Here is a 12,242-nt window from a genome sequence, read left to right as displayed (position 1 = left end):
CAGCACTTTACTCACCTTCCTGGAGCCTCCCAAGCCCACTGGGCTGTAGCGACGGGACCCCAACCCTACTGACGGCAAACGGGCCTCAGCTACCGGCTCAGGGTCACATCGAGTGTCAGAGCCATGGATGGACCCCTTCACTAACCACGGCCACACACTGCCTCCCACAGCTGGCAATTGCAACCAGGCCCTAATGTCTGGTCCCCCTGCCTTTGAGAGAGAGGGTCACTCCTGCTTCCATTGCTGCCTATTGATCTGTGGGACTTTGGGCAAGTTGCTCCCCCTCTCTATGGCTCTCTGGGACTCACATCCCTGAATGGGCTTTAAAAAAAACAATGGTTCAAGTTTGGCCCTAACTAGTTCTTGTTTCTCGAGACTAGCCATTTCAGCAAAGTTTAGAATTCTTGACATTCAACACCTGGAAACATCCCTTTCTCCTTCGCAAACGGCCTTAACATCCCTTATCTCACCCAGGCTCCCTGCTGCCTGGAGTTAGAGAATTGACCCTGTTCCCATTGGACCTACCCAAGGTGTCACACAGCAAAGCGGTGACAGAGCCAGAAAGAGAAGACAACAGTCCTGACTCCGGTTCTGACTAACAGACAACAACCCCCCGGAGGCAGGGATAAAGCCCAGGAAATAAGGTGTGAACATTTGCATGGAAACCGTTTTCTGTCAGAAAATCCATTCAGACAAAACCACTTTGTTTCTTGAAATCATAACAAGTAGGATGAAAATTCTTTGCAAAAATATTTGTTTGCAAAACAAGAGCATCTCCTGTTTGTCACAGTGCAGTCAACTGTCTCGTCGTACACAAAGGGGACACACTATGATCTAGCAAAAAGTAAAAGGAGAACTTGTGGCACCTTAGAGACTAACGAATTTATTTGAGCATAAGCTTTTGTGAGCTCCAGCTCACTTCATCGGATGCATCTGTAGCTCTCGACAGCTGTAGCTCACGAAAGCTTCTGCTCAATTAAATTGGTTAGTCTCTAAGGGACCACAAGTCCTCCTGTTCTTTTTGCGAATACAGACTAACACGGCTGCTACTCTGAAACCAACTATGATCTAGAAAATTGTATGAGATGCTTCAGTCTGAGCTAAGTAGTTGCTGCTCTTCACAATTTCAAAAGAATAAAATACAAAGAAAAGAGAATATTAGGTCATAATCGGATATGGCTCAGTGTGATCGGACACCTCCTAGTCTGCACTGCTACGAGTGACACTCTTTAGTGGATCCCCAGCATCCACCCATGGCGAGGTAGGTGGGAGAGGATTGTTCTTTGTACTTGACAGAAGGAGAAACGAAGGCTGAGAAAGGGGCAGGGACTTGTCTTAGCTGATGCAGCCAGTCAGTAGCAGAGTTGCTCTCAAATGAGCTACAGACCAGCAATTGTTCATAGTAATTCTGCAGCAAGTATTTGAGAAGAATTGGAATGTTCGAGAGGATCATGAACTGCTCCGAGACAATGAATGGAGAGCAGCATCCACATTGGTCAGACATATAACTGGTTGTGACTTATTTGCTTGGCCTAAAAGAGAACAACAAAGACCAGAGTTTCCTCCCTGTCAATAGCCCCCTCCTCAGCCAATCAGGGTTGAGACTTTGAGGGGTGGGAGGCTAAGGGTTCTCATTAAATAACCCAAAGAATGGCCCTGGTCACCACCGAGGCAATCACTCTCGGAGCCCTATTCCAGTCTCCTCTCTGTGAGGGCCTCCCACAACCCCCCCGGTCCCCGCTCCACACACACAGCTCCTGGTGGTGTGAGGAGAGCAGAGGAAAAGGACAAAGGAAGCAAGAAGAAAAAGGTAGGAGGGACAGAGGAAAAGGGAAAACAAAAAGGATAAACCCCAATGTCCCCAGTGATTCTAAGGGACAAAGTCCTAGGTCGGAAATAAAATGCTGCCCCCACAATCTAGTGTTTTCCTTTCCTAAAAATCAGCCGGCACCTGATGGATCAGACTGAACAGGTTCCAAACCTCTCCGAGGCTCTTACCTTCTATACAGGGACGTCTGTTTTTGAGCAAAACCACTACAAGAAAAGGAGAAAACTCCAAAGAGGGTCCTCCTTGCGCTCACGAACGTGAAAGTGAATGCTCTCTCAGTCCTCCAGGAGAGACCTCGAGAAGGAGACGTGCTGAAGCAAAGCCACAGGGATCTCCGAGCTTGCCCCTGTCCTGCACCCCTGTCCTGCCTGGCTGATGTCAAGATCTCTCTGTGAGGTCATCGCCTCCCCACCACCTTTGTCCAAATAGGCTGAGGTCCTGCCAAAGGCCCTTGTGATGTCACTGCCACACCCACCCCTCCCCTGCAGTGCTGATGTCCTGCCCCTGTCCAGCCACACTGGATGTTTCAGCCGCTTCCCCTGGATCACCGCACGCAATGACTCTTCCTTGTGGGGTGACACCGACTACACAGTAGAACACAGAGGTTCTTCCCCAGGCCGCAATTAGGTTTTCACAAGTTAGTCGACTTTATGGCCAGAAGCAACCGTTAGAGTATTTAATCTCATCCCCTGCGTATCCTAAGGCCTCCTGTATATCAGAAGAGCTGGGCTTTTCTTTTACTCAAATGTTTTCCAGAAAGGCGTCTAGTCTTTATTCAAACAGATCAAGAGATGGAGAATTCATCATTTCTCTTGGTAGTTTGTGCCAATGACGAATCACCCTCTTACAAATCCGGGTCTTATTGTCATTATACTTTTTCTGATTTCTGCTTCCATCCATGGGGTCTTGTCATGCCTTTCTCTGCTACATAAAAGAGCCCTTTTATACTCAACATTTTCTCTCCATGAAGTCAAGCAATTCACCTCTCATTTGTCTTTTGTGTATACTAAACAGATTGAGCTTTTTCAATGTCTCATTAGAAGGCACCATCCCTATCACTCAATTACGAATCTTTTCTGTACCCTCTCCAATTGTTTTAACATAATATTCAAAATGTGGACACAAGAACTGGATTCAACATTCCAGCATCAGTCTCACCAATGCTCTTTCACTTCCCTTTCCATCCTCACTACTCTATCCAGCCAAGAATGGCTTTAATCTTTTTTACCACAGTTTCATATTGACAGACCATGCTGAGCAGCTCGTCCACTATGGCCCCGAAATCCTTTTCAGGGTCGTTGCTTTCCAGCGGATTGTCCCCCATTCTGTAGGGTGCCGCCTGACTCCTTTGTTACTGAAGCTATACGGTTGCACTTGGGTTTATTAAAACCTAATTATTTAGTAAGTATTTTAGAAGAACTAGCCGATTAGAGAGAGAATCATGAATTACTCCAAGACAATTAATGGAGAAATGCGGCAAGAGCAATCAAATACATGTTTGGTTATGGCTTATTTCCTTGGTCTTAAAAGAGAGTAACGAGGACCTGAGTCTCCTCCCTCACAATAGCCCCAAGCTCCCCCAATCAGCACTGAGACTCTGAGAAGCAGAAAACTGAGAGTCCTCACCAGATGTCCCAGGCCACCGCCGGAGAGAGTCACTCTTAGAGCACCATTCCAGCCACATGTCTTTGGGAGGGCCTCCCGCAATGAGAGTTGGAGTGCAACCCCCCATCCCCAACTCTACAGGCACAGACAGGTCCTGGTGGTGAAAGGAAAGCAGGGGAAAAGGACAAAGATGCAAGAGAAGACGAGAAAGGAGGGAGAGACAGGAAAAGGGAAAACAAAAAGGAGAAACCCCAGTGTCCCCAGTGATTCTAAGGGACAAAGTCCTAGGTCAGAAATCAAATGCTGCCCACACAATCTAGTGTTTTCCTTTCCTAAAAATCAGCCGGCACCTGATGGATCAGACTGAAGAGGTTCCAAACCTCTCTGAGGCTCTTACCTTCTATACAGGGACGTCTGTTTTTGAGCAAAACCACTACAAGAAAAGGAGAAAACTCCGAAGAGGGTCCTCCTTGCGCTCACGAACGTGAAAGGGAATGCTCTCTCAGTCCTCCAGGAGAGACCTCGAGAAGGAGACGTGCTGAAGCAAAGCCACAGGGATCTCCGAGGTGGCCCCTGTCCTGCACCCCTGTCCTGCCTGGCTGATGTCAAGAACTCTCTATGAGGTCATCGCCTCCCCACCACCTTTGTCCAATAAGCTGAGGTCCTGCCAAAGGACCTTGTGATGTCACTGCCACACCCACTCCTCCCTTGCAGTGCTGATGTCTTGCCCTTGTCCAGCCACACTGGATGTTTCAGCCGCTTCCCCTGGATCACCCCACACAATGAGCGTTCATTGTGGGCTCAAGTCGAACAAAGTAAAACATCAGAGGCTTCTCCCCGTGCTATGCTCAATTTTTCATAAATTAGCAGACTTTATGGACAGAAGAGACAATTAGAGCATGTCATCTGACCCCCTGCCTATCACATGCTTTCTGGAGAGCATAGGAGCTAGTTTTTGACTACACATGTTCCAGAAAGGCATCTCGTCTTCATTAGAAGACATCAAGAGGTGGGGAATTCCCACCACTTCCCTTTCTAGTTTCTTCCTTTGGTGATTCATCCTCACGGTTGAATATGTGTGCCCTCTTTCTAATATGAATTGGTCTCTTTTGAGTTTCCAGCCACTGGGTCTTGTTATTCTTTTCTCTGCTAGATTAATGAGCCCTTTCATACCCGATCTTTTCTCTCCATGAAGTCACTTCAACACTTCAATGACGTCACCTCCCGATCTTTTTTATCATCTAAACAGGCTGAGCTCTTTCAATAGCTCACTTGCAGGCATTTTTCTCCAGCCCTCAAAACGTTTCATTGCTTTTTGCTGCCCCATCTCCAATATTTCCAAATCTTTTTTCAAAGGTGGACGCCAAAACTGGATGCAGGATTCCATGATCAGTCTTCCTCATGGTGTGTCACCCATAACTATTTCACATTTGGGGACAATGTATACCTTCAAACCAGCGGCACTGCTTTGGGTACCCGCATGGCCTCACAGTATGCCCATATTTTTATGGCTGACTTAGAATAACGCTACCTCAGCTCTCGTCCCCTAATGCCCCTACTCTGCTTGTGCTACATTGATGACACCTTCATCATCTGGACCCATGGAAAAGAAGCCCTTGAGGAATTCCACCATAATTTCAACAATTTCCATCCCACCATCATCCTTAGCCTGGACCAGTCCACACAAGAGATCCACTTCCTGGACACTACGGTGCTAATAAGCAATGGTCACATAAACACCACCCTATACTGGAAACCTATTGACCGCTATACTTACCTACATGCCTCCAGCTTCCATCCAGGACACACCACACGATCCATTGTCTACAGCCAAACTCTACGATACAACCGCATTTGCTCCAACCCCTCAGGCAGAGACAAATATCTACAAGATCTCTACCAAGCATTCTTACAACCACAATACACACCTGCTGAAGTGAAGAAACAGACTGACAGAGCCAAAAGAGTACCCAGAAGTTACCTACTACAGGACAGGCCCAACAAAGAAAATAACAAAATGCCACTAGCCATCACCTTCAGCCCCCAACTAAAACCTCTCCAACGCATCATCAAGGATATACAACCTATCCTGAAGGACACCCCATCACTCTCACAGATCTGGGGAGACAGGCCAGTCCTTGCGTACAGACAGCCCCCCAACCTGAAGCAAATACTCACCAGCAACCACACACCACACAACAGAACCACTAACCCAGGATCCTATCCTTGCAACAAAGCCCGTTGCCAACTGTGTCCACATATCTATTCAGGGGACACTATCACAGGGCCTAATCACATCAGCCACACTATCAGAGGCTCGTTCACCTGCACATCTACCAATGTGATATATGCCATCATGTGCCAGCAATGCCCCTCTGCCATGTACATTGGCCAAACTGGACAGTCTCTACGTAAAAGAATAAATGGACACAAATCAGACGTCAAGTATTATAACATCAAAAAGCAGTCGGAGAACACTTCAATCTCTCTGGTCACTCGAACTCAGACCTAAAAGTGGCAATTCTTCAACAACAATAAACTTCAGAAACAGACTCCAAGGAGAGACTGCTGAATTGGAATTAATTTGCAAACTGGAGACAATTAATTTTGGCTTGAATAAAGACTGGGAGTGGATGTGTCATTGCACAAAGTAAATCTATTTCCCCTTATTTCCCCCCCTACTGTTCTTGTCAACTGCTGGAAATGGCCCACCTTGATTATCACTACAAAAGTTTTTCTTCACCCCTCGCCCCCTCCCCCCCCCAGCCCCCGCTCTCCTGCTGGTAATAGCTCACCTTTCCTGATCACTCTTGTTACAGTCTGTATGGTAACACCCATTTTTTCATGTTCTCTATGTATATAAAATCTCCACACTGTATTTTCCACTGCAGGCATCCGATGAAGTGAGCTGTAGCTCATGAAAGCTTACGCTCAAATAAATTTGTTAGTCTCTAAGGTGCCACAAGTCCTCCTTTTCTTTTTGCAGATACAGACTAACACGGCTGCTACTCTTCCATGCCTCCACCCACTTTAACCCAAAACAAACTCAGGTTTTGGGTCAAAGGGGGTAGAGGCATGGAAGAGAGTATATAGTGACTAAAAAATTGATTTTAAAAGTGTCAGAACAATATTGTGAAAACAGGAAATTCCTATAGTCTTGACAATCTTTCACGAAAAACCCTTGCATTCCAAAAATAGTCACTTTTCTACAGACAATCCTTCCTTTGGAAAAAGATTTTCAACCGTGTCTAGAAATCGCTCCCAGGTCAGTGTCTCTCTGAGTGTGGGGTGCACTCGTTTGCCCTCCCCTTCCCCTGGGGATGTGTATGAAGCACTAGTTAGAGGGGTACAGAGGAGGTATAAATAAAGATGATTAGGTCTTGATGAATACACATGTGGAGGGTGTTGGGGGAGAGAGATATGACTGATTGTATTGCCCTGAAGCAGTGCACAGCTTCCAAAGATTTGGTGAATGCTTCTCTGGGGGTCTGATTCTGCAAACCAACTTCCAGGAGCATCAGATGTGCATCTGACAAGGCCCTGCTCCCTCCTCATGTCCAGGCCACCTGGCCAGTGGCTTGGCATGAGCAACTCTAAGGCTGGACTGCCATTTTCCTACCCCTGCCTCTATGTGCATTGTGAGCAGCTGCACTGCAGCACATCCAAGTGGCTAAAGAACAATCAACAGGCTTCACTCTTCTTCACTCTCTCATGTCTGTACTCGCGTGACCAAAGTTGCAATATTACAACAGAAAAACTTCAGAAACAGACTCCAACGAGAGACTGCTGAATTGGAATTCATTTGCAAATTGGATACAATTAACTTAGGCTTGAATAGAGACTGGAAGTGGTTGAGTCATTATACAAGGTAACCTATTTCCCCTTGTTTATTCCTCTAAACCTCCCCCCCCCCCCGGTTCCTCAGACATTCTTGTTAAACCCTGGATTTGTGCTGGAAATGGCCCACCTTGATTATCATACACAGTGTAAGGAGAGTGATCACTTTAGATAAGCTATTACCAGCAGGAGAGTGGGGTGGGGGGAGAGAAAAGCTTTTGAAGTGATAAACACCCATTTTTTCATGATCTGTGTGTATAAAAACATCCTCACTGTATTTTCCACTTTATGCATCCGATGAAGTGAGCTGTAGCTCACGAAAGCTTATGCTCAAATAAATTGGTTAGTCTCTAAGGTGCCACAAGTCCTCCTTTTCTTTTTGCGAATACGGACGAACACGGCTGCTACTCTGAAACCTGACTACACAGAGTGCTGTCAGTTGCACAACGATAAAATGGAGAAATGTTGTGTGTGTTTAACCTCTTTCAATCAGTGGGCTCTTAAATGTTGCAAATCATTTCTAGCTCAACCAGAAGTTTGGGTCTTGAGGTAGGAGTCTCCCAGGCATTGTCTTCACTGCAAAAGTGTGTTTACATGGAAATAGCTATCTTGATGTAAAATCCGAGTGGAGACAAGGCACAGGTGGCTTTAACCTCTGTGTCACTTGTCCAGGTAAATTCCAGGCTGAGTGAATAGCATTCCTGGACTAGCTACACCAAGGTAAAAGACACCTCTCCCTCACCTCTACTAGTACTTTACATTGAGTTCGCCAGCTGAGTGTAAACACATACTTTTTGAGCTGGGAGGCTGATTTTTTTTGTTTGTTTTGCTGCTTTTTGGTGGTGCGGGGGGAGGGCACTGAAGCCATAATAGTGACATTCTCTAGCCTGTGTTATTTGTATTACTGTAGCACATAGGAGCCCCAGTCATGGATCAGGACCCGATTGTGCTAGGTGCTGTACAAAACAGTACAAAAGACAGTCCCTGCCCCAAAGAGTTGACAATCTAAGTATAAGACAAGAGACAGATGGAGACAGACAGACAGGGGAGTGCAAGGAAATAATGAGACTGTATTGGTCGGTATGATAGGCAGTGATCTCAGCACCCCAGGAGACAGGCTGTTGAATTTTTGGTAGACACCAGGGCAAAGAAGAGCTTTGATTTGGGAATTGGAGATGGATAATGAGGTAGGTTTGCGAATGTTTAAGGGGCTCTCCTCCCAAGCATGTAGGGCATGTAGCAGAAAGCATGAAGGTGGTTGTCTGAAAATTTAACAAGTAGGTGTTGCTGGCAGCATGGACCGATTGGAGGTGGGAGTCAACACCTTGGTACGGTGAATGAGAGATGTCCGGTTGGGAGAGGACAGTATGTGAAGGGCCTTGAAAGCGAAGACAAGCAACTTCTGTTTGATGCAATAGAGAAGGGGGAGCCGGGTTAAATGGAGGCGGGACTGAGGGCGGGGCGCACGTGGATCGGCCGCTGTTGTGATGACATCGGGCACTGGCGTCTCAGCTGTTCTCTTAGGTCGCGCTGTGGCTGTGAACTCACCCGGCGGGATCCGGCTGTGAGCCGGCCTGGCTGGTGCGCGGGACCTCAGCTCCTTCCCCCCGGCTGCGGCGCTGGGCGCTCTTCCCGCAGGGTGAGACGCTCCCAGTCCCAGGGGTCCCTGCCCGGGCCACCCGGGGCGTGGGTGGGTGGGTGGGTGGGTGGGGGTGCTGCTCGCTGCTCCGCGGTGACTCGCTCGCTGCGCGGCGGGTTTTGCGGGCTGGTTACAGCCGCAGGTGGGCTGGGGCAAGGGGGCACCGCGGGCCCGAATGGGAGCCGGGGCTCGGGCGGGGGCTGGGGACCGCATGGGGAAGGCAGCGCGGTGGCGGGGGCCGGTTCTTCGCCAAAGGGCGGGGATTCTGGGCCAAAGGGGGGCGATTCGGGGGGCGGACCCCGGGCCGAAGGGCGGGGGGGCGGGGTTCACATGTGGCACCAGGAAAGGGATGAACAAAATACCTGAAAGGAGGATAGGTGTGTTACTGCCTCAGTTTCCATAGATCCAGGTTTTTTAGGTCTACTTCTGAGTCCTCAGCTTGCCTAATCCCTATGGTATATCACAGCCCCAGTGCATGAAATGCAGCCACCTCTGGGTTGGGGCAGCTGGTAATAGTCATGCAGCAAGGTTGCCCAGGGATTGCTTGCCAAGTACTGAAATATAACTGCCTCTGGGGTTGGGTGCAGCAGCTGGTTGACAGCCATATAGTAACAATGCGCAGCGATCGCTCGTCCAGTGCCGAAACGCAGCCATCTCTGGGGTGGGACTCATCAAATGTTTAAATGTATATCAACGTTTTTGCAAAAAATTTAGTTGCATTTTTTCACGTAGAACAAACTCAGGTTTTGGGTCAAAGGGGGTGGAGGCATGGAAGAGAGTGATTTTAAAAGTGTCAGAACAATACTGTGAAACCAGGAAATTCCTACAGTCTTGACAATCTTTCCTGAAAAACCCTTGCATTCCAAAAATAGTCACTTTTCTACAGACAATCCTTCCTTTGGAAAAGATTTTCAACCGTGTCGAGAAATCACTCCCAGGTCAGTGTCTCTGAGTGTGGGGTGCACTCGTTTGCCCTCCCCTTCCCCTGGGGATGTGTATGAAGCACTCGTTAGAGGGGTACAGAGGAGGTATAAATAAAGATGATTAGGTCTTGATGAATACACATGTGGAGGGTGTTGGGGGAGAGAGATATGACTGATTGTATTGTCCTGAAGCAGTGCACAGCTTCCAAAGATTTGATGAATGCTTCTCTGGGGGAAGCAGTGAAACTGACTACACAGAGTGCTGTCAAAAGAAAAGGAGGGCTTGTGGCACCTTATAGACTAACCAATTTATCTGAGCATAAGATTTCGTGAGCTACAGCTCACTTCATCGGATGCATTCAGTTGCAAATACAGTGGGGAGATTTATATACACACAGAACATGAAACAATGGGTGTTCCCATACACACTGTAAGGAAAGTGATCACTTAAGATGAGCTATTACCAGAAAAAAAAGCGGGGGGGGGAGAAAACCTTTTGTAGTGATAATCAAAGTGAGCCATTTTCAGCAGTTAACAAGAACATCTGAGGAACAGTGGGGGGGGGGGAGAATAAACATGGGGAAATAGTTTCACTTTGTGTAATGACACACCCACGCCCAGTCTTTATTCAAGCCTAAATTAATTGTATCCAGTTTGCAAATTAATTCCAATTCAGCAGTCTCTCCTTGGAGTCTGTTTCTGAAGTTTTTTGTTGTTGAAGAATTGCCACTTTTAGGTCTGAGTTCGAGTGACCAGAGAGATTGAAGTGTTCTCTGACTGCTTTTTGAATGTTATAATTCTTGACGTCTGATTTGTGTCCATTTATTCTTTTACGTAGAGACTGTCCAGTTTGGCCAATGTACATGGCAGAGGGGCATTGCTTGCACATGATGGCATATATCACATTGGTAGATGTGCAGGTGAATGAGCCTCTGATAGTGTGGCTGATGTGATTAGGCCCTATGATGGTGTCCCCTGAATAGATATGTGGACACAGTTGGCAACGGGCTTTGTTGCAAGGATAGGATCCTGGGTTAGTGGTTCTGTTGTGTGGTGTGTGGTTGCTGGTGAGTATTTGCTTCAGGTTGGGGGGCTGTCTGTACGCAAGGACTGGCCTGTCTCCCAAGATCTGTGAAAACGATGGGTCATCCTTCAGGATAGGTTGTAGATCCTTGATGATGCGTTGGAGAGGTTTTAGTTGGGGGCTGAAGGTGATGGCGTCCAGGATTCCCAGGATTATGGATTTTCGGTAGCAGATAGAATACCCCTGGTCGGGGCTCTAGGGGTGTGTCAGTGTAGATTTGTTCCTGTGCTTCTTTAGGGAGTTTCTTGAGCAGATGGTGTAGTTTCTTTTGGTAACCCTCAGTGGGGTCAGAGGGTAATGGCCTGTAGAATGTGATGTCAGAGATTTGTCTAGCAGCCTCTCGTTCATATTCTGACCTATTCATGATGACGACAGCACCTCCTTTGTCAGCCTTTTTGATTATGTCAGAGTTGTTCCTGAGGCTGCGGATGGCGTTGTGTTCGGTACGGCTGAGGTTGTGGAGCAAGTGATGCTGCTTTTCCACAATTTCAGCCCATGCGTGTCGGCGGAAGCACTCTATGTAGAAGTCCAGTCTGTTGTTTCGACCTGCAGGAGGAGTCCACCCAGAATCCTTCTTTTTGTAGTGTTGGTAGGAAGCTTTCTATGGGTTAGTGTGTGGTAAGAATTCCCTGGGAATGGTGGGTAGAGCTAGACATTAACTAGGGTGTCTTGATAACTTTTTCCCTTAATTTTGAAATGCAACTTTTCTCCTTTGTTCTCACTGGACTGAGCCTATTTTCTTGGAAAAAAACAATGTGGCCAGATGCCGCTGCCCCATTCTGGGAGTGTGAGGTGCCCATTTCCCACCTAAGCCCCCAAGTGAGCCATGGACCGGGGAAGATTGGCATTCAGCTGCCGATCTTGCATGTGAGGCCTGATCCTCCCAGCATGGCTACCAGATTGGGTCCCATTCAAACAGCTGTCCAATGAAAGAGGTGGTGGTGCCCACCTTATAACTTCTAGCCCAGTGGTTAAAGCCCTGAGCTGGAATATGGGGAACCCAAGTTCAGTCCCACCTCCCTACCAGGAAGTATTTGAACTGTGTGTCTCCCACCACTCAGATGGGCATGTTAATCACTGTGACGGGGTCCCCAGACTATGGGACTGCTGAGCCCTCTGTCCCACCAACCTGAGCTTCCCCTCACACCGTGATGCTGATGAGAAGCTACAAACCTCTAGCAGGTGCTGCCCTTACTCTGCCATCCACCGGCAGGGACTCACCCAACCGAGTTACACGAATGCTTTTGCGAGCAACTCATGAACCAACAATAGAGAGGCTCCAGCTGATTCCTCCAGTTCCTCAGCCTTGCACCGCAGAACTTTACC

This window comes from Lepidochelys kempii, chromosome 14 (assembly GCF_965140285.1).
Source record: "Lepidochelys kempii isolate rLepKem1 chromosome 14, rLepKem1.hap1, whole genome shotgun sequence".
Lineage (NCBI taxonomy): Eukaryota > Metazoa > Chordata > Testudines > Cheloniidae > Lepidochelys > Lepidochelys kempii.
Note: the sequence above shows the minus strand (reverse complement) of the source record.